Raw genomic sequence first — 23,574 nt, 5'->3', positions numbered from 1 at the left:
GCAGTGCAGCGTACAGTGTATTGGAGAACTGCCGAAAAATTTGCAAGCATTTCAGGCATTCTTTTAAGGCCCGCAAGCAGCTGAGGAGCATGCTATATCAATGTCAAATGCCAGTGAAAGCACTCATCCAGGAGGTGGTAACACGTTGGAACTCAACCTTCTACATGCTTGAGCGTCTGTATGAGCAGTATACGCAACTCGATCAATATTTCTTGAAAGAGGGTATAGAGGAGCTGAGGATGGGTGGGCCGCAATGGAACATAGTTGAAAGCCTAACACGCATGCTTCGTCCTTTTGAGGTCTTCACGCGTGCAGTCAGCAAGGAGGACTCTAATTTGGGAAAAGCTATCCCATTGTTGTACATGCTGGAGGACCAACTGAAGGAGGTGTGTTCTGTGTTTCGAAAAGATGACAAAAAGAAAGACTCTTTGCTTCTGGCTGAGCAATTATTAGAGCTCCTACAAGGTGATGAACGTCTTCAAAAGATCCACTCAGAACAGCATTACATTTGTGCTACTATTCTGGATCCACGCTACAAAAAGGCGCTGGCAGGCAGAGCATTCTTTCCTTTTGGTGATGAAGATGTTACAAAGTACAAACGTTGGCTAGCCTTGTCAGCCAAGAAGTTTGAAACAGAACGGCTGGAAATTGAAGGAAATGGCAGTACATCAGCAGGCCATCCCCAGTCAAAACAATCCACTTCTGCACCTGTGGCTGTGGCACAAGTGACCTCTCAGCCGTTAAAGACACCGGCAACCGGATCATCTGCACGAAAGACAACAGAAACATTGGAGGCTGAAGAGGATTGGCTAGCTCTGCGTGGGTTTGGTTCTCAAAAGGTCAGAGGCACAGCAAGAGCTACGCAAAGTGGAGGAACCTTGGAGGAGGACCTTGAGTCGATGGTGAAGGACTATCTGAATGACTCCACAGAGGTCTATGTTAATTCTGACCCATTGGCGTATTGGCATGGGAAAAAAGAATTGTGGCCACAGCTCACCAACCTGGCTATAAACTACTTGTCTTGCCCACTCGCAAGTGTGTCTTCTGAACGGGTTTTCAGTGCAGCTGGTGGGATTGTAACTCCCAAACGGAGCCGCCTCTCGCCCAAAAATGTGGAGAGGTTAACAATGATCAAGATGAATCAGCACCTCATACCACCAGATATAAGAGTACGAGAGAGCGTGCCGGATGAAGAGGAGGTGGCCAGCACCATAGATGAGGGAATTTCTACTCTGTCAGGTGGCACTGACCTCACCCGGGCTGAATTCGCAGAGTATGATGACGAAGCCTTATTCTTATTCCTGGACCGTGATACCGACTTCGAGCCCTGAAAATGAGACAACGAATCAATAACTTTCTTTTTCATCCTTATTCACTTTTATTCCTGTGTGTCTGTCTTTCTTTGTTGTGCACAGTTAATATAATTCAAACTTTAATCAGATAATCACAAAGACAAGCCCATCAGCAGAACTGTCTTCACTTGTTTGCTAATTTATTTGAAGGTGCCGCAGTCTGCATTCCTCAGGTTCACAAGTTCAGAAGAACATGCTCCTCTATCCTCCTCCTCCAGACTCCTATTTCCATCAAAGCAGAGGGCTGGTTTACGCCCAATGAAGAAAGACTCAGCACTTGTGGGGGTGTTGTTCTACCTCTTTGCAGGTGAGTTGACGGGTCTGGGGCCATTGCTGGGAAGCACTAAAAGTGGTTTGTGCCAAATCCGAGGCGGAAATTTTTTTGTGTTTTTGATGACTTGCTTGCCTTTGAGGTGCTCTTAGGGGGGCTTCCTGGTGTTTGTGGGTGAGTTTCGTGGTCTGAGAGCATTGCTGGGACACTCTAATCTTGATTGCATTTGCTTTTCAGGAAATCCGTCGTGCCAACCCCGACTTATGGCCTAGCTACGCAGCGCGTTTGGACCGAAGGCCCAGAAATATTGCAAGTATGAGATTTTGCTTTTGGCCTGTTTGGGGGTGTTATGCTTCTTGGCGGGTGGGTTGCCGGGTCTTGGGGCATTCCTGGGAAGGTCTAATACCGGGTAGAAGTGGTTGGGACAAAATCCAGGCCGATTTTTTTTTGGGCTATTTCAGACATTTTGCTCTATGTAGCGTTTTCGGGGGCCTGTTTGGGGGGCTTCCTGGTGTTTGTGGGTGAGTTTCGTGGTCTGGGAGCACTGCTGGGACACTCTAATCTTGATTGCATTTGCTTTTCAGGAAATCCGTCGTGCCAACCCCGACTTATGGCCTAGCTACGCAGCGCGTTTGGACCGAAGGCCCAGAAATATTGCAAGTATGAGATTTTGCTTTTGGCCTGTTTGGGGGTGTTATGCTTCTTGGCGGGTGGGTTGCCGGGTCTTGGGGCATTCCTGGGAAGGTCTAATACCGGGTAGAAGTGGTTGGGACAAAATCCAGGCCGATTTTTTTTTGGGCTATTTCAGACATTTTGCTCTATGTAGCGTTTTCGGGGGCCTGTTTGGGGGGCTTCCTGGTGTTTGTGGGTGAGTTTCGTGGTCTGGGAGCACTGCTGGGACACTCTAATCTTGATTGCATTTGCTTTTCAGGAAATCCGTCGTGCCAACCCCGACTTATGGCCTAGCTACGCAGCGCGTTTGGACCGAAGGCCCAGAAATATTGCAAGTATGAGATTTTGCTTTTGGCCTGTTTGGGGGTGTTATGCTTCTTGGCGGGTGGGTTGCCGGGTCTTGGGGCATTCCTGGGAAGGTCTAATACCGGGTAGAAGTGGTTGGGACAAAATCCAGGCCGATTTTTTTTTGGGCTATTTCAGACATTTTGCTCTATGTAGCGTTTTCGGGGGCCTGTTTGGGGGGCTTCCTGGTGTTTGTGGGTGAGTTTCGTGGTCTGGGAGCACTGCTGGGACACTCTAATCTTGATTGCATTTGCTTTTCAGGAAATCCGTCGTGCCAACCCCGACTTATGGCCTAGCTACGCAGCGCGTTTGGACCGAAGGCCCAGAAATATTGCAAGTATGAGATTTTGCTTTTGGCCTGTTTGGGGGTGTTATGCTTCTTGGCGGGTGGGTTGCCGGGTCTTGGGGCATTCCTGGGAAGGTCTAATACCGGGTAGAAGTGGTTGGGACAAAATCCAGGCCGATTTTTTTTTGGGCTATTTCAGACATTTTGCTCTATGTAGCGTTTTCGGGGGCCTGTTTGGGGGGCTTCCTGGTGTTTGTGGGTGAGTTTCGTGGTCTGGGAGCACTGCTGGGACACTCTAATCTTGATTGCATTTGCTTTTCAGGAAATCCGTCGTGCCAACCCCGACTTATGGCCTAGCTACGCAGCGCGTTTGGACCGAAGGCCCAGAAATATTGCAAGTATGAGATTTTGCTTTTGGCCTGTTTGGGGGTGTTATGCTTCTTGGCGGGTGGGTTGCCGGGTCTTGGGGCATTCCTGGGAAGGTCTAATACCGGGTAGAAGTGGTTGGGACAAAATCCAGGCCGATTTTTTTTTGGGCTATTTCAGACATTTTGCTCTATGTAGCGTTTTCGGGGGCCTGTTTGGGGGGCTTCCTGGTGTTTGCGGGTGAGTTTCGTGGTGTGGGAGCACTGCTGGCTATATATACTTTACTTTGCAAGAGGTTTGAAGCAAATCCATGGTGGCTGAGGGGACTTAGGGCCTAGCTGCAGAGCGCGCGCGGAGTGATTTGGGAAATTTGTGAAAAAGTGACTAAGTCCCCATTTTTGTACTTTTGCTCTTTGGCTGTTTGGGGGTCTTCTACTCGTTTTCTCCTGGGTTGACGGCTCTGGGGCCATTGCTGGGAAGCTCTAATACCGGATAAAAATGTTTTGGACCAAATCCCAGGCGGAATTTTTTTTGTGTTTTTGATGACTTGCTTGCCTTTGAGGTGCTCTTAGGGGGGGTTCCGTCTGTTTGCGGGTGAGTTTCGTGATCTGGGAGCACTGCTGGGACACTCTAATCTTGATTGCATTTGCTTTTCAGGAAATCCGTCGTGCCAACCCCGACTTATGGCCTAGCTACGCAGCGCGTTTGGACCGAAGGCCCAGAAATATTGCAAGTATGAGATTTTGCTTTTGGCCTGTTTGGGGGTGTTACGCTTCTTGGCGGGTGGGTTGCCGGGTCTTGGGGCATTCCTGGGAAGGTCTAATACCGGGTAGAAGTGGTTGGGACAAAATCCGCGTGGAAAAGCCTTTAGTTTTGGCACTTTTTGTAACTTAGGGTTCGTTAGGGTTAGCCCTAGCAGCAGGATTGCATGTGTTTCGGGGTGTTCTAGATTTTTCAAACTGAGTTCTGGGGTCTTAGAGCACTCGTGAGAATGTGTAATTTTGGTTGCAAGTCATTTGAAGAAAATCCATGGTGGGAAAGGGGGGATTTGGCATAGTTAAAGAAAGCCTTTGCCACTATTCTTAACTTAGGGTTCGTTAGGGTTAGCAGTATTTCTATTGCATGTGTTTGAGTGGGGGGGATTTCGAGTCTTGGAGCGATGCTGGCTATGGCTACTTTTGCTTGGTTGCTTGCAAGTGGTTTGAATGCAATCCACGGTGGGTAATGGGTAATTAGGGTACTTCGGCCTACTTTTACTTTCAAAGTAAGTTTTGTCACCAGTTTTCTGCTAGGCCTCGTTTTTTGAGATTTGATTGGGGGTCTTCTACATTTTTGCGACTGGCTTTAGTAAGGGTCTGGGTGGGAGCACTGCTAGGAAGATCTAATTTTGTTCTAAAACACAGTTTACAGTACACCTAGCTTGAGGGGCAAGATCCGATACATTAATTTGCCCATACATCCTTCAAAAGGTGACTCAGAGTACGCACTTTCAAAAACATTGTACTGTCTACTAGGAAAAACAAATTGTGACTTTTTGCACTCCACAGCCTACATGCCTTATATTTATTTATCAGTGGTGTTGTAATATTATATCACTTCCTGTTTTTCGTTGAATAATTACAGGCCGGGTTTCAGTCTCTGCAATGGGGAAAAAAGGATGGAGTCAGGCTTCACAGTAGCGAGCCACAATTCAGCATCAGGCAGGCAGTGGACAGGGTGTCTTCTGGTGACCAACATCGATGGACGAAGCGTCGGCTGCAATGGAGGAGTGCCGCTAATAGGAGGATTTTTTTTCTGCGGGCAACTTACTTACCACTTCCAACAGGACCACTACAACCACATAGATACAGTATCCCTTGCCTTTTTCTCTGACTGTGACTGCATTTCTTGGCTCTCTCTCTGCTTCTACATTGATCCCTTAACACATCACTTAGTCCACTCCACTATCACATCTGCACCACACATAGTCATTTGTAAGTGCTCCTACGTAATTCGCAAGTCGCAGCACGCCCCAGGCCGTAGAGGACTGGGATGGCCCCAATGATGAAGCATGTCACCAAGGGGCAACCCTGGTGAGTGAGGGGACACCTAGAAAAAAAGCAATTTCTCCTTTTCTATCTACTATACCTTCTTCTTGTATGTTAGGACAGCACTTCACTGATGCCTGTCTTGTCTTCTGTTACAGGTATCCTTTCCCTGCTGACCCTACCTTTACCCATCCCACATTTTTTATTTTAGTTTGTTATTTTTCTCCCCCGCCTAATGCCTCGAACACCCTGTGTTTACACTTCTGGGTGTTGGTGACATTTGGAAGTGGAACCATATTTGCATCGACTGGATCACGGGGAGTAAACCGGACACCTTCCAGACCAACCCCATTGAGTGTTGTTGTGAATGGATTTATAGTGACCAGCAAGGCTCTCGGGTATCTGGCTACAGAGACCTTATGTTGAATATCGTTATCAATAATTCCACACAGGCCCTGTACTGTCGCATTCTTTCTTTCCACAGTTGTCGATGATATATTCTTACTCAGCTTGACAAAGAACCATTGCTAATGTGAAAGAACTTCAACCGAATTAGTAGTTATACTTTACCATTTGTTAGGCTACAATGTGGCACTGCTCTACTGTACTTCTGTCACATGCTATATTCTCAGTTGTACCGTTGAATTGCTCAGGAGGACAAACCAGATTTCATTTTCTTTTTTTTCATAGGCATGCAACTGCCACTGTGTCACAACAATAGTACCACCGCTATGAGGAAATTTTATCCGACCAAGATTGCCAACGTTATTCGGTGTTTCCCGTGGAGCCAGCCCTGGGTCTAGCCCTACTTTCAAACACAAATTACAGGTAAGATAAGCGTTTGGTGGTTTGGGGGTATAATGGAGTATTAGTACGAGAGACGAGAGACTGAAGGTAGTACTACTAAAGTCCTAGGACTCTTGGATTCACTTCACTGAGTCTGTGAGAGGCACTTAGTGTTGAAAACATTTGGGCATTTACACTTAAAGGAAGAAAATGGAACTAAACTTTCAGGAAAACAGTCAACGTTAAACCCCCACCCACCAGGCAAGCAGTAAAAAACAGGTATGCTCAGATAAAGTTTGAAAAAGTATATTTATATCCCTAACAAAATAATCTCCCGCAAGACCCTCCCTAACCCCAACGATTGTCCTTCAAAAGTCCCCAAAAACCCAACTCCCAATTCCCACCCCCCAAAAGTCTCTAAAAAAGGGGCAAGGGACACTATGGGTGGATGCTGTTCACTTTTTGGGCCAGGGCATCATGCTCCTCGCGGAGCAAGGCGAGCTCCTGCTGAAGGCGGGACACCATCAGGGTGGTGCGGCGCAGGCGTGCCTTCACTGCCTTGCAGGTGCAAGGCCTGTGAGAGGCAGCTGTTGGCCTTGCTGCTCGGTGGTGGCGTTTGCCTTTGGCAGCCCGGCTCAGTCTGGGTGGACCACTGTGCTGGGTGGCAGCCCGTGGGGCCACGGAGGCCGATGCAGACGACGTTGTTGTAGTTGTCGACTGCACACTTTCCACGTCCTCCAGGGCCACCAGCCGCCGATATTCCGCAACAGTGGCCTCGATCCTCCGTTGCCGGGCCGCTCTAGCCAGCTCCTTCCTCCTTGTCCGTTTGGAAGGAGAACCTATATGAAGAAAGAAAGACATAGTCTGTAACCAATGCTCTTTTAGATTAACTCAATCATTCAGCAGAAATTTGTGTTGCAGTACAACTAGCAACTTGCAAGCGCATTGCATAACTATTGAGGCCAGTATCTATCTAACCTCACACTTCTTCATCCTTGCTCTAACATTAGTGGGAGTTTAAGGAACAAAGTCTACGAGCACTGTGGACTTCCATTGGAGTCGACTATGAAAGTACACCAGTCTTATTCTTCTTCTTATCTCTTGTTTTGGAAAATTGGTACGTTATTTTCTGCAAGCCGGCATAATGCCAGCGCGGTAAACTTGCACCCGAGAAAAAGAGACGCACGCCATGAGGAGTGACCTAGACTTGCGTTTCCGTTGCGTTACTGTACCCGTCCAGTACATGCAGGTGGTGAATCTCTTACTTTTCTAGTACGGGTGGCACTGAGAATACTCTGTTACAACTCAAGGGCTACTGCTTAATTAATTTAACTTTCACCCTACAGTGGAAATGAGTACTAGAAATGGAAAATTGAAGAAGATAAATAATCTGATTATCTATCACTTCACATGGGATGTTTTTGCTTATATATGGGATGACTTTAGGTGCTTTGCTTTTTATTGAGTGACCAGTGATACATCCACACATGAATGACTGAGTACTACTAAACTTATTAAGAGAGGTAGGGAGTGGCCACCATAATAACCGGATCTATGCAGTGCTTGCAATACAAACTACTGCTACTATTTATGGTAGTATTTGGACAAAATTAAAAGTTCTTTTCCTTGCCTTTCCTACACTGGAACGGACGTGCGGGTGCAGTGTTAGTGTTACATGCTCTTCAAAGTTACACTTAGTTCATCCACTGACCGTCTACTCTCTCTAGATCATGGGTACTCACAAACTTTCTCTCAGGGGCTACATTTACAGTGTAGTTTGGGGCCGAGGGCCGCACTGGTGGGGGCGGAGTCAGAGGGGGCGGGGCTAAAGCAAAACGATAACTTGTGACCATGAGGTTGCACACAGGTCCCTGCAGCAGATGCCCTCATCCACTGAGCCACCAGACCCAGCATTTACATACATCTCTCTCCCTCCTGCTCTCCCTCCTGCCCTCCCTCCATCTCTCTCTCCCTCCTGCCCTCCCTCTCCCTCCCCCTCTGTCATCTCACTGTGTGTGTGTCTATCTGTGTCAGCCTTCAGCCCGGGTTGAGACCGCTTCCTCAACGCGCACACACAGACAACAACACCAAAGTACTTAACAGGTCTTTAAAAGACCATTAACATATTATTGAGGCTTTGTTTGTTTTAGCGCCCCTGCTTCTCCACCCTGGCAATCACTGCTTGCCCGGCCCCACAGAGCAGAGGCTTAGTTCTATTTCACCTCTTTGTGGCCTTGCATCTCCACTCTGCTCTGTGGGGGCCGGGGGAGCAGTGATTGTCAGAGTGGAGATGCAGGGGCGCTAACAGGTGAAATACAAAAAAGCCTCTGCTCTGTGGGGGCCGGGGGAGCAGTGATTGTCTGCAAGGTCAGCGCACCGCCAACGAAGGCTTGCCGGGCCACCACCGGCCCGCGGGCCGTACTAGGAGTACCCCTGCTCTAGATACACATATGCTATCTAAGAGTCAGATAGTAGCATGATCCAGGTATATGGACACATACAGTTTCTGTGTCACCCACCCAGGCTGTTGTCCTTCCACCCATCATTGCTTCATCATTCACCCAGCCATGCATCTCATATTCTTGCCTTCCCAGCTAGTCTTCAATCTCAATAAGTAAGGAATATATAAGAGCTTACCTCTGGCCGCCACCACCACCGTCTCAACTCTCACAGCTGCCGCCGCCGCCTCCTCCCCTGAAGCATCGCCCGATTCGCCCTCCGCCTCGGTGTCGAGCACCACCACCTCCACACTGGCCCCGCCACCAGATGTTCCACCTACAAAGTACATTTAAGAATGTTAGAATAAAGCAGTCACTAGTATTTGGTCTAGGAATGAAGACATGTGAAAACAATGTAATTTGTGACTGTCGTTAAAGTTAAAAAAAAATGTCCCTTTTTCCAGGGAAGGTTGTCTTGCTGCACTTTTTGGCACAACTGATGAAGGCTGTTTTTTTAACACGCACCATTTTTCTCCACACAGACAGAAGATGGACTTCTAACAACAAGATCAAGTTGAAACCAGGTGAGAGCTCGGCTCGACCACAAGAAATGTCTTCAATTAATCGTCAGCACTAACCACTTTTCCATTATCAGTTAAACGTTTAGTTTTATTATGACTTCATTTTAATAAATGTGTTTACTTTTAATAAAGCTTTTAAACTTAAATACAATCTGTGTTTTTTGGTCCAGACTAGAGTGACTGAGCGAAAGGTTTTGCAATTTTTGCAAGCATGAGTCCAGATAGAACACTTCAAAAGACATTATGGACAATCCCAGAGGACTGCACTAAGTTGATAGAGCTATTGCTGACTAGAATCATGGGAGTTTCGCCAACCGTGCAATCTTAGTTAGCTACACAGACAGACTAATAAGAATAATCTAGTAATACCACAGGGAGTCATAGTAGAGGCAGGATAAGAATTTAGATACAGTCTACAAGAAGAGCAAAGACAATTTTGAAAAAAGTCAAATGAGGAACGCTAGGAAAAATAGGTACTAGTCTAAAATGAAAACTTACTGGGGCCAGCAGAGGAGCCCTCGCCTGCCCGATCCTGGCCCTGTTGATGAACAGCATCCGCCGCCTGCTGCTCCTGTGTCCTCCTCTCGCCCCTGGGGGGAGCTGACGTACAACATGAAAGAAAGAACAGAAAACATGGATGATTGTTGCTTGTCAATGTCAACCAAATCAAACATTTCAAAAGAACAATAACAAAATATTTCTGCGAAATTATATTGATTATGGTTACTTTTCATTTATATGCGGACCTGTGACTTCGAAAGTCACGTAACTCACTAAACAAAGTACTGAAACGTTCACCTAGGACTGGCAGGCAGCAGTCCGCAGGCAAGACGCAAAGTGACAGACAAACTCCATTGTGATTTCAGTCAGATCAGTGACAACACTAACAGTTGCCTGCTACATTACCAGTCATTTAAATAGTCAAACTATCAATCCACCGCCACTATTTTTCTTATTGTCAGGGTTACAAAGGAAGGGGCAGATTTAAGCCCTTGCGGCTCTTTTGCGCCGTTCTTGCGTGACTTTTGTGACGCAGCAGCTAAACAAAAAAGGGCGCCATGGTGCGGCGTATAATATTATAACAACGTGACGCATTTGGGAGATGCATCCCGTTATAAAGCCCTGCGCCATCAGGGGGCGTTCCGGCGCAAGGGAGGGCATTCCTGCGCTGGAACACATCCTAATAGTGGCTGAGGGAAATCTACAAAATATCAATCAGTCACCTTTAGGACAATGATGCGTCACACAAACCCTGCACCTGCTTGAAGCAGACGTACGGCTTGACCCAGCATTGGGGAGATAGGGTACCCCAGAGCATTGATGGAGCTGCGCCATCGTTGCGACGCAACTCCAGCAGTAAAGCTTCGGTGACGTTTTGGGCCCATGGGGCGCCGCATTGCAAATACGGCGCACCATGTTTGGTGGTGGTAGCGGGCCGCACAATTAATGGCGCATCCCTGCTACTTTGCAGGGATGCGACGGTAATTGCAATTCTGCCCCTTAGGGGCATACTTACTTACGCGTTCTGGCGCATCTCCAGAGATGCGCCAGATCAAATGCGTCACGCAAAACTACCCTTGCGACACGGCAGATGTGCCTCATTTACAATGCGGCGCGCCCTGGCGCAAGGGTAGGCACTTGCGTGACGCATCTCGTCACGTAAGAGCGGCGCATCGCTGGAGTCACGTCGCCAACGCAATGCAACTCCAGTAATGCTCAGGGCCACCCAATACTTTACATGCTGTGTCAGTCCTTTCGCCTGCTTCGAGCAGACATAAGGAATTGAATTGACGTAGCAGCGTCGCAGAAGTGCCTGCGTTAAATCTTGTAGATTTCACGCAGGCAATTTTGCGAGGCGCACAGCCGCTGGACCGCCCACCCTGCGTACTAGGAACGCACCCATTGTGGTGCAGGCCCATGGCTTTATAACGTGACGCATCTCCCTAGATGCGTCATGCTGTAAATGACTTGCAGGGATGCGGCACGTTTACGCCGCTGTTGCGTCACGCAAGGCAACGTAAACGTGGCGCAAGGGGCTTGTAAATGTAATCTGCCCCCTAGTGTCTAGCATTACGCAGTTCTGTTAAGTACACTCATACATAATAGTTACTCAGGCCAATGAGACCACGAAATAGAAAACAAATAAGCATAGTAGCAACCCCACTGAGAAGGAGAGCAGTGCACCTGAAATGCACAGAAGATTTTGAAATATAATTTAACTACAATGTAATCGTCATCAGCGGCATTATTGGCTTGCTCCATGTAAAAAACAAATATTTGCAATACAACAACACAGAGCAGGAGAAAACATCATAGTAGTGAGTGATTAAATGCCAATGGCTACTACTACTCACCAAGCCCGGGGATCTCCAAGCCGAGCTGGTCCAGCAGGTCGCGCTCGCGGTCCAGGAGGTCCGTCCAGCGATGGGTGACCTGGCTGTAGGTGCGCTGGACCCCGTAGAGGTGGGATATGGCCCAGCACACCTTCTCCCACCGCTTCCGGCGCTCCCGCATGTTGTAGCCGCCGGCCGCGATCCTGCCGCCTCCCGCGATGGTCCTGGGCAGGCGGCGCTGGACGAAGTAGACCAGCGCGCCCACTTCCTCCGGGCTGAATATCTCCCGGCGCGTCACCTGCTCCCCCCTCGATCTCACGCCTGCTGTCCTGCCACTGGGTCCAGCACTACTCCCCGCCGCCGCTGCGGCCCTCAAGTGCCTGGGCAGCTTCACGGCGCCTGGCTTGACCATGGTCTGGGCAGGTAAGGTAGGAAGAAGTAGAAAATTAAGAAAGAATAGGATAGGGAAGAAGAAAAGAAAAGAGTTTACAAAAGTAGTTTAAAAGTAAAGAAAAATAGCAGAAAAGACAAAAATATACAGCTAGGAAAAGAGAGGGATAGATAAGAAGCAAAATCGTAAAAAAAAAACTGAAAACAAGCAAAGGATGGGAAAGATATCAAGAGGATTAAACACCATGCCCAGACACAGGAAATGAATGAAAAACAAGATGGCCGGCGCCCGTTTCCGAGCGCGAAAGTCAGTTCGCGCGAGATTTTCCTCGCGATCTCGTGCGAACCTCTAGATTTCCCGCGCGATCTCGTGCGAACCTCTACTCGCAATGCGCTTACTGCGCGAGATTATACATAGCGGGCGGAAACGGAAATACGTCACGCAAACAAAATGGCCGCGCCCGTACTCGACCTTGGGGTAAATTCGCGTGTTGCGCTGCAAGCGGCTCGCGAATACTGCAAAAAAACTCGCGAAACAACAAGCCGCAAAAAAATAAAATGCTCATTCGCACGAATTGGCGGCTTCCGCGGTCGGTTTCGCACGACGCCGCGCCCCGCGAATAGCGCGAAAAAAACCGCAAAACGATTTCAGCAAAAGCAAAAGCAATGAGCAGGTGCAAAAGGTCAACCTCATGATTTGTAACGATTCTTTGTATTGCTTCCTGAGGGGGCCCTCCAGAATTCGGTTGCCTGCTTGCAACTATTGTGTGACCCTGCTCTGACCTTAACTGTATGCCACAAAGGTCCTGATTTACAGCTAAAGGAGCAGACAAGCAGGTGCCAGGCTGGAACTTTAAATTCTTTCAGTGACACATTAATTAGCCCCTAATTCATTATTGTCAGTTGGGGCAGGGCAGGTGTTGTAACTAATTTTGCAACTATGAAAGCACTTAGCAAGTGCAAAAGATCACTAATCAGGGCGCACTAAGGAAGCAGGTGCCAGCTAAAAAAATATTCTGTGACACATTAATCAGCCCCAAATTAATTCAGGTCACTTGAGGCAGGGAAGGTGTGCTTTGCTTTGCCGAAAATAATGTACACTGGACAACCAGAGGGTGTGGTGATGAAACAGAGGGTGGCATGGGTGGGCCAGAGGGTGGCATGAGTAGTCAGAGAGTGGCAGTGGTGACAGAGAGTGGCAGTGATGAAGAAGAGTGTCCCAAACAGGCTGGACATGTAGAAACAACAAGTTCGCAAAACTTGCGACCCGACAGGTAAGTTCGCAAATTGCGAAATTGTAAAAACCCTCGCGAACTGGCAGAAACACGGGCGAACACAAAAAAAAAAAAAAATCCGCAAATTCGCAGGAATTCGCGGATTTTGCGGATTGCGAATCCGCAAATCCGCAAAATTCGCGAACGCGAGATCCGCAAAATTCGCCCATGCTTACTCGGAACATCCGATTTCGCAAGTACAGTGTTTTCAACCCTAGGTTCATTGGTCCTTACAAAGTGATCAGACACATAAACCCTGTAGCTGTAAAATTGCATCTTCCAGATCATTTCAGAATACATCCGGTGTTTCATGTGTCTCTTCTGAAGCCTGCAAAAGGTCCGGGCAGTAAGCCCCCGAGGCCTGTGAGAGTACATCAAGACGTGGAATATGAGGTGAGGTGTATTTTGGATGCACTGAGAGTGCGTGGCAAACTTCAATATTTGGTATCCTGGAAAGGGTATGGGCCAGAGGAGGACTCCTGGGAGCCTGTTGCGGCTGTGCATGCTCCCAGACTTGTGCGGAAGTTCCACCTTTTGCATCCTGTCAAACCTGGTGGCAGTCAGTGAGTCTCGGAAGGGGGGTGTTCTGTCAGGATTCCCAGACGCTGGTAAATCACTGCCTGCAGTCTGAGTGATTTACGGAATGTAAACTGCAAATCCCATGATCCTTTGCGCGTCGCGTCGTTATTACGCTAGGCGACAGGAAAACGCATATCAGGAAGACGCGCTGCCGATTATTCTTGGTTGAAGGCAGAGCATTCTGTTCTGGTTTTTGGCAGTATCGTCGTGGAGTGGTGTGGTGCTTTCTCCTCTCCTTCATTGTGGATTCTTGGCAGGGGCTTCAGAAGCGCCCGAATTGTTGGGACCCGGTACCATCTGTGGGATCCTCCGGTGGATTATCGGCAGGGGCTTAGGAAGCGCCCGCATTGTTGGGACTCCGTGTTATGCCTCCTGTGGATTACTTGGTGGGGCTTAGGAAGCCCCCGCATCGTTGGGACCCTCGAATCAGGTTTTGTCCTGAGGGTTCATTTTGGATGAAGTTGCTGGGTACTGTGTGTCGTCTCCCCGGTAACTAATTGTGGTGACAAATGCTGGTATAGGTCTTTGGGTTTCATACAGGCACCGGGAGACGTGGTGCTCTTTCCTGAAGGCATAATACACTTTCTCTTGTTGCAGAGGGGTTATCTGCAGCAGAGATGTTTCAATTCTTTATTTTGAGCTGGGCTGCCCTTTTGTTGTTTGTTCTAGCCGAACTGCAGTAACTTACTATGAGAGAACGTTGTTTGCTGATATTAGTGTGACTGAACTAATCCTCATCTACACACACACAAAGATGATACATGATGTAATGTATTATTGAGCAACATCGGAGGGGATGAAGCATAACTTCCTGTGAAAGAACCAGAGCGTATTTTTTGGTGCATGTTTTACTTTATATGGAGAAGGGTGATGGAAGAAGGTAACAGAAGTCCAGAGGGCAGTCAAGTCTTCTTCATTCCCCATAGGGTAGGTGTGTCCCTATTTCACTACCTGATAGCTCCGTACTCATTTCTTGGAAGTTAAGTAATAGTGAGTATCTTTTGCATAGGGAAACCTGGGGGATGAGAAGAGGCCCATTCTATTGCCCGACTTATTCAGCCTTCCTGTGTAGTCTTACAGGTGAGAAATGAATAGCTATCTTTTTGGAGTTGTATGTTAGTACTAGGGTGACAGTGCCACTTATTTCGTGCTTTGTATATTTACAGGTCTCCATTTCCTGCAGCCCAGCCATTCCCCTCCGGACCTTTTTTCCCCCGCTTGATCTCCTTAACAGTCTGAGAATATTCATTGCCAGACTTGGGATGATCTAGAGGAGGGCCCCTTTACAGCATCAATACAATCCCGGGGATTAGCAACGGAGGATTCTGACAGCCTGGAAATGCAGGATATAAACATTGCTGCATTTCCAGACTATCTTCATTTTCATTTGGGTGGTGGGGTGGGAGGAAGGAAGTTCCCCACAGTCTCCAACTTCCTGTTCCTGTCTAGCAGGCTCCTCCCAGTGCTTTCTTCATGTGCTGGTCACTTTCATTCGGATTCTTCACCTGGAAGGATTACTTTTTGTGGATGCTGCTGGATATTTGGATTTGAGGCCTTTTTGACTTTCTTTGGATCACATTTGGATTAGAAATTTCACAAGTAAGTTTGTTTGGGGCATTACAGTTGCTGCAACTACAATTTTGTAATTTTCGATTTTTGGGCTGTTGTTGGGGCCTTTTGCCCAGGGGTACTCAGTGGTGGGTGGACTGAGTCTTTCTGTGGGGTCTCTTTAATAAAAACATCATGGAGGGCCTGATGGCTTGGGATTGTGCCGATTTTTCCGTGATTTTCGTTTTTTTGGGCTGTTGTTGTGGCCTTTTCACCAGGGGTAGTGAGTGGTGCATGTACCTAGTCTTTCTGTGGGGTGTCTTGAATTTAAACATCATGGAGGGCCTGGATGGCATGGGATTGTGCTGATTTTTCTGTGTTTTTCGATTTTTTGGGGTGTTCATGGGGACAGGTCATGTGGGTGGGGGCCATTTTGAGTGCTGCTACAGGCCCTGGCCATGTGCTGGGAGGGAGGGGGCCATTTTGAATGCAGGCAGCGTTCTTAGGTCTGCAACCATTTTGCCTAGCTTTCAACCTTTCTGCCCAGGGGTAGTGAGTGGTGCATAGGCCTAGTCTTTCTGTGGGGTGTCTTGAATTTAAACATCATGGAGGGCTTGGTATTGTGCTGATTTTTCTGAGCCTTCACCAGGCGAGGTCGCCCCCACTCCGCTGCTCCTGCCCGCTGCCTGCCTGAGCCCGCTGCCTGCCTGAGTCCTGCTCTGCTGCCTCGTTGCTGCCTCCTGGCTGCCTTGCCTCGTTGCTGCCTTCTGTAACTTTCCCCCCTCCTGCTGCCTCGTTGTTGCCTTCGTCGTTTTCCTTTTCCCCTCTGCTGCTACACTCGTTTTTTCCCTTCTATTTTGCCTGTTTGCCCTCTGTGTACCCCTTCCCCCCTCTGCAGCCCTCCCCCTCCTTGTGTCTCCTCCTGTCCGTCGGATGACCCAGCCACCACTGAGCCACCCTCAGACCTCCTTCCCACCACAGACCTCCGCCGACTCCGCCCCCCTCCTGCCCATTGGCCGCCCCGCTCCCGCCACCCAGCTGACCCGCCCTCCCGGCTCCTCACTTAAGGGTTCCGAGTGCAGGGACAGGGAGCGACCGCTGAGCCTTCACCAGGCGAGGTCGCCTTCACTCCGCTGCTCCTGCCCGCTGCCTGCCTGAGCCCGCTGCCTGCCTGAGCCCTGCTCTGCTGCCTCGTTGATGCCTCGTTGCTGCCTTCTGTAACTTTCCCCCCTCCTGCTGCCTCGTTGTTGTCTTCGATTCAGAAAAGGGGGTGGTGATGAACAGAGTGTCTGAATTGAGCAGACCACTCTTACCCAGTCCAAAGATCAGGGCTTGATCCATCACCGTTATTTATCTCACTGCCCCATCCCAGCTCAGAACCTGGCAATATGCAAATCAGTCTGTCCCTGGCCCAGTGCATCATGGGAACAGGGCAGACTAAACTACCAAGCCAATTCTTCACCAGAAAGGAAACAAGCTACCGGGGACCGGTTTCTGGCATTTCAGCCGTCTTCGGCCCGGCTTGCTTGAATCCTGATGGAGCAGTGAGAAAGGGACTCATGTCTGAGTTTACCCTGCCACACCTATAGTGGCCAAAATCGATTCAGAAAAGGGGGTGGTGATGAACAGAGTGTCTGAATTGAGCAGACCACTCTTACCCAGTCCAAAGATCAGGGCTTGATCCATCACCGTTATTTATCTCACTGCCCCATCCCAGCTCAGAACCTGGCTATATGCAAATCAGTCTGTCCCTGGCCCAGTGCATCATGGGAACAGGGCAGACTAAACTACCAAGCCAATTCTTCACCAGAAAGGAAACAAGCTACCGGGGACCGGTTTCTGGCATTTCAGCCGTCTTCGGCCCGGCTTGCTTGAATCCTGATGGAGCAGTGAGAAAGGGACTCATGTCTGAGTATACCCTGCCACACCTATAGTGGCCAAAATCGATTCAGAAAAGGGGGTGGTGATGAACAGAGTGTCTGAATTGAGCAGACCACTCTTACCCAGTCCAAAGATCAGGGCTTGATCCATCACCGTTATTTATCTCACTGCCGTCTTCGGCCCGGGAGCTTGTTTCCTTCCCAGTGTAAGAATCGGCTTTTGTAGTTTGGTTTGCCCTGTTCCCATCATGCACTGGGACAGGAACAGACTAATTTGCATACAGCCGGGTTCTGAAACTGGGATGGTGCAGTGAGCTAAAAAACGGTGTTGGATCTAGCCCTGATCTCTTGACTGGGTGAGAGCTTTCTGCTTAATTCAGAGACTCTGTCCCTCACCACCCTTTGTTGTAAATATCGTTGTTGTCTTTGTCGTTTTCCTTTTCCCCTCTGCTGCTACACTCGTTTTTTCCCTTCTATTTTTCCTGTTTGCCCTCTGTGTACCCCTTTCCCCCCTCTGCTGCCCTCCCCTTCCTTGTGTCTCCTCCCGTCCGCCGGATGACCCAGCCACCGCTGAGCCGCCCTCAGACCTCCTTCCCGCCACTGACCTCTGCCGACTCCGCCCCCCTCCTGCCCAGTGGCCGACCCGTTCCCGTCACCCAGCTGACCCGCCCTCCTGGCTCCCCACTTATGACGCCCCCAGAGCGACCGCGCAGCGGACACGCGCAGCGGACGCGCGCAGCGGGAGCACCGTTTGAGAGCCGAAGGTGCGCCAAAGGTAAGCCCGTCTGTGCCTGGACCGCACCTGGACCGCGTCCAGCGCCGGACCCCCTGGCCCCCGCAGACGCCAGCCCACCCGCCTGACCTACAACTCCACCGAACTCCACGCACTCAATCCTGGCCGAATCCCGGGATGCCACCGAGCCACCCCGAGACGCACCCACGTACCCTTCAGCTGCCACTCCTGCAAGTACACCTGCAACCGGACCTGCACTACACCAGTACCCACCAAGCCGAACACCAGCAGCAACCACCTCAAGTGCATCCTGCTCAACACCCGCTCCGTCCACAGACACGCCGTCGAACTCTGGAACCTCCTCGACACCACATCTCCAGACGTTGCCTTCCTCACGGAAACCTGGATGAACACCTCCTCAGCGCCCGAAATCGCCATCGCCATCCCGGAGGACTACAAGATCACCCGGAGGGACTGCACCAACCAGACGGGAGGAGGCATCGCCATCATCCACAGGAACACCATCCGCATCACGACCAACACCGACGACACCCCCACCCTCGCACCCGCCGAACACCTGCACTTCCAGATCCACACCGACCCCAAGACCACCCTCAGAGGCACCCTCATCTACAGACCCCCGGGACCACGCACACAATTCAGCGAAGACATCGCCGACTTCATCAGCCCGCATGCCCGCTGACTACATCCTCCTCGGGGACCTCAACTTCCACCTGGAGAACAACAACGACCGCAACACCACCACCCTGCTGGACAACCTCGCCACCCTCGGTCTCAAGCAGCGGGTGACCACCCACTACGCCGGACACACCCCAGCACGACCCCCACCCTTAAAAATTAACCCAAACCCACTTACCTCTCTCATCGCCAGGCTACAACACTACCCTAAACCCTAAAACACTACCCCCAGCATGACCCTACACTACGCAAACACTACAACACTACCCTAAACCCTAAAACACTACCCCCAGCATGACCCTACACTACGCAAACACTACAACACTACCCTAAACCCTAAAACACTACCCCCAGCATGACCTTACACTACGCAAACACTACAACACTACCCTAAACCCTAAGACACTACCCCCGGCATGACCCTATACTACGCAAACACTACAACACTACCCTACCCCCTAAAACATACCCCCAACCCCTATTACTCTTTCCCCAACACGACCCTACACTAAACAACCACCACAACTCAACACTACACTAACACAACACTACACTACACAATCACTACCCCAGCACGACCCCCACCCTTCAAAATTAACCCAAACCCACTTACCTCTCTCATTGTCGTGGTTTACAATGCAAATACATTTACCATACATGCCTTTACAACGTAATTCGTTGTAAAGGCATGTGTGATAAAAGCACATGCGTTATAAAAAAATGCGGTATAATGGTATGCGGGCTGAAAGCAATTGCGAGATTATAGTATGCGGGCTAATGGTATGCGGGATAAAAAATGCGGGATAAGGGTTGATTACCCCCCACGACTGCACCAACGCCCCCCACCTCCACCCTCCGCGCCTGGACCCCGATCAGTACCGAAGACACCATCCGCAAGATAAACTCCATCCACTCCGGATCTCCTACCAACCCCTGCCCTCACCACATCTTCAACAAGGCCGACGCTGTCATCGCACCCCACCTGCGGGACATCATCAACACCTCCTTCGACACCGCCACCTTCACGGAGAGCTGGAAGCACGCCGAACTCAGCGCTCTACCGAAGAAACCAACAGCGGACCCCACCGAGCTCAAAAACTACCGCCCCATCTCGCTCCTCCCGTTCCCAGCCAAAGTCATTGAGAAAACCGTCAACAAGCAACTGGCCGCCTTCCTCGAGACGAATGGATCCCTCAACCTCTCACAGTCTGGCTTCTGGGCCAACCACAGCACCGAGACTGCCCTCATCGCAGCCACTGATGACATCCGAGCCCTGCTCGACAACGGAGAAACAGCGGCCCTCATCCTCCTAGACCTCTCCGCGGCATTCAACACTGTCTGCCACCGCACCCTAGTGCAGCGCCTCAGCAACATCGGAATCCTGGAGAAGGCACTGGAGTGGATCATCTCCTTCCTCGCTGGAAGAACATAAAGAGTCTGCCTATCCCCGTTCAGATCAGAGGCCACCAAAGTCATCTGCGCCGTTCCTCAGGGCTCCTCGCTCAGCCCCACCCTCTTCAATGTCTACATGAGCCCCCTTGCGGCCATCGCACGCCAACACAACCTCAACATCATCTCCTACGCCGACGACACCCAGCTGATCCTCTCCCTCACCAACGACCCCGCCACCGCCAGAGCCAACCTACACGAAGGGATGAAAGACGTAGCCAAGTGGATGATGACCAGCCGCCTGAAACTGAACTCAGACAAGACGGAAGTCCTCATCCTGGGCTCCTTGCCCTCCGCCTGGGAAAACTCCTGGTGGCCCCCCGCCCTGGGCACCGCACCCAAACCGACAGACCACGCACGCAACCTGGGCTTCATCCTGGACATCTCCCTCTCCATGACCAGACAAGTCAACACCGTCTCCTCGTCCTGCTTCAATATCCTGCGCATGCTACGTAAGATCTTCCGGTGGATCCCCACCGAGACCAGGAAGACAGTCACCCAGGCCCTCGTCACAAGCCGACTGGACTACGGCAACGCCCTCTTTGCCGGAACCACCGCCAAGCTCCAGAAGAGACTCCAGCGTATCCAGAACGCCTCAGCGAGACTCATCCTCGACATTCCCCGACACAGCCACAACTCCGGACACCTGAGAGACCTGCACTGGCTCCCGGTCAACAAGAGAATCACCTTCCGGCTCCTCACCCACGCACACAAAGCCCTACACAACCAAGGACCGAGATACCTCAACAGCCGCCTCAACTTATACGCTCCCACACGCCAGCTCCGATCGACCAGCCACGCCCTCGCCGCCGTCCCCCGCATCCGAAGAGCCACTACAGGAGGAAGGTCCTTCTCCTACCTGGCTGTCAAGACCTGGAAGTCCCTCCCGACCCACCTCCGCCTGACCCAAAACCACCTCGCCTTCAGGAAGCAGCTCCAGACCTGGCTGTTCGAGCAGTAGCGGACCCCCCCTCCCAAGTGCCTTGAGACCCTCCGGGTGAGTAGTGGGCTATACAAATGCTATGAATGATTGATTGATTTTTGTTTTTTTGGGCTGTTGTTGTGGCCTTTTCACCAGGGGTAGTGAGTGGTGCATGTGCCTAGTCTTTCTGTGGGGTGTCTTGAATTTAAACATCATGGAGGGCCTGGATGGCTTGGGATTGTGCTGATTTTTCTGTGTTTTTCGATTTTTTGGGGTGTTCATGGGGACAGGCCATGTGGGTGGGGGGCATTTTGAGTGCTGCTACAGGCCCTGGCCATGTGCTGGGAGGGAGGGGGCCATTTTGAATGCAGGCAGTGTTCTTAGGTCTGCAACCATTTTGCCTAGCTTTCAACCTTTATGCCCAGGGGTAGTGAGTGGTGCAAAGGCCTAGTCTTTCTCTGGGGTGTCTTGAATTTAAACATCATGAAGGCTTGGGATTGTGCTGATTTTTCTGTGATTTTCGTTTTTTTGGGCTGTTGTTGTGGCCTTTTCACCAGGGGTAGTGAGTGGTGCATGTGCCTAGTCTTTCTGTGGGGTGTCTTGAATTTAAACATCATGGAGGGCTTGGATGGCATGGGATTGTGCTGATTTTTCTGTGTTTTTCGATTTTTTGGGGTGTTCATGGGGACAGGCCATGTGGGTGGGGGCCATTTTCAATGCTGCTACAGGCCCTGGCCATGTGCTGGGAGGGAGGGGGCCATTTTGAATGCAGGCAGTGTTCTTAGTTCTGCAACCATTTTGCCTAGCTTTCAACCTTTATGCCCAGGGGTAGTGAGTGGTGCATAGGCCTAGTCTTTCTGTGGGGTGTCTTGAATTTAAACATCATGGAGGGCTTGGGATTGTGCTTCTGTGATTTTCGTTTTTTTGGGCTGTTGTTGTGGCCTTTTCACCAGGGGTAGTGAGTGGTGCATGTGCCTAGTCTTTCTGTGGGGTGTCTTGAATTTAAACATCATGGAGGGCCTGGATGGCATGGGATTGTGCTGTTTTTTCTGTGTTTTCCGATTTTTTGGGGTGTTCATGGGGACAGGCCATGTGGGTGGGGGCCATTTTGAGTGCTGCTACAGGCCCTGGCCATGTGCTGGGAGCAAGGGGGCCATTTTGAATGCAGGCAGTGTTCTTAGGTCTGCAACCATTTTGCCTAGCTTTCAACCTTTATGCCCAGGGGTAGTGAGTGGTGCATAGGCCTAGTCTTTCCGTGGGGTGTCTTGAATTTAAACATCATGGAGGGCTTGGGATTGTGCTGATTTTTCTGTGATTTTCGTTTTTTTGGGCTGTTGTTGAGGCCTTTTCACCAGGGGTAGTGAGTGGTGCATGTGCCTAGTCTTTCTGTGGGGTGTCTTGAATTTAAACATCATGGAGGGCCTGGATGGCATGGGATTGTGCAGATTTTTGTGTGTTTTTTGATTTTTGGGGGTGTTCATGGGGACAGGCCATGTGGGTGGGGGCCATTTTGAATGCTGCTACAGGCCCTGGCCATGTGCTGGGAGGGAGGGGGCCATTTTGAATGCAGGCAGTGTTCTTAGGTCTGCAACCATTTTGCCTAGCTATCAACCTTTATGCCCAGGGGTAGTGAGTGGTGCATAGGCCTAGTCTTTCTGTGGGGTGTCTTGAATTTAAACATCATGGAGGGCTTGGGATTGTGCTGATTTTTCTGTGATTTTCGTTTTTTGGGCTGTTGTGTGGCCTTTTCACCAGGGGTAGTGAGTGGTGCATGTGCCTAGTCTTTCTGTGGGGTGTCTTGAATTTAAACCTCAATGGAGGGCTTGGGATTGTGCTGATTGTTCTGTGATTTTCGGTTTTTTGGGCTGTTGTTGTGGCCTTTTCACCAGGGGTAGTGAGTGGTGCATGTGCCTTGTCTTTCTGTGGGGTGTCTTGGATTTAAACATCATGGAGGGCTTGGGATTGTGCTGATTTCTCTGTGATTTTCGTTTTTTTGGGCTGTTGTTGTGGCCTTTTCACACGGGGTAGTGAGTGGTGCATGTGCCTAGTCTTTCTGTGGGGTGTCTTGAATTTAAACATCATGGATGTCATGGGATTGTGCTGATTTTTCTGTGTTTTTCGATTTTTTTGGGGTGTATAACTGAACTGATGTTCCTCTGTCTTCCATTGCTTTTAGGTGCACAAGACTCAAGAGAACCACCAGTGCCAGGAAGAAGTCCTGCAGCGGTGTGTGTGTGCAGCATAACGTCACGCGACGTCACGTCTGGCCACAGACAACTCTGCAACTCTGCAACTCGTGCAACTGCGGCCTGCTGTTCTGACCTGCTCTGAAGAAGATGGCCCCCAAAAAAGTTCCCTGTAGCTCCTCTAGCAAGAAAGTTCCCAGTAAGGAGCAGAAGAAGCAAGTTACCAAGAAGACTGGTGTGCCGCCCGCCACATTTTCTGGGAGTAAAAAAAAAGTACGCCTACAGCAGCAGCGGGATCTGCTGGGGACAAAGCTAGGAGCAGCACCCCTGCTCCATTGGGCTCAGTGCCACCACCACGCCAACTTAAGTCCAAGCCCTTGAGTGCTGCAGAGGCTGTTCAATCACCATTGACCAGTGATGTTGGCTCATCGCAAGAAAGTAGCAGCAATGTCCCTCA

Source organism: Lissotriton vulgaris, chromosome 6 (genome assembly GCF_964263255.1).
Source record: "Lissotriton vulgaris chromosome 6, aLisVul1.2, whole genome shotgun sequence".
NCBI lineage: Eukaryota > Metazoa > Chordata > Amphibia > Caudata > Salamandridae > Lissotriton > Lissotriton vulgaris.
Note: the sequence above shows the minus strand (reverse complement) of the source record.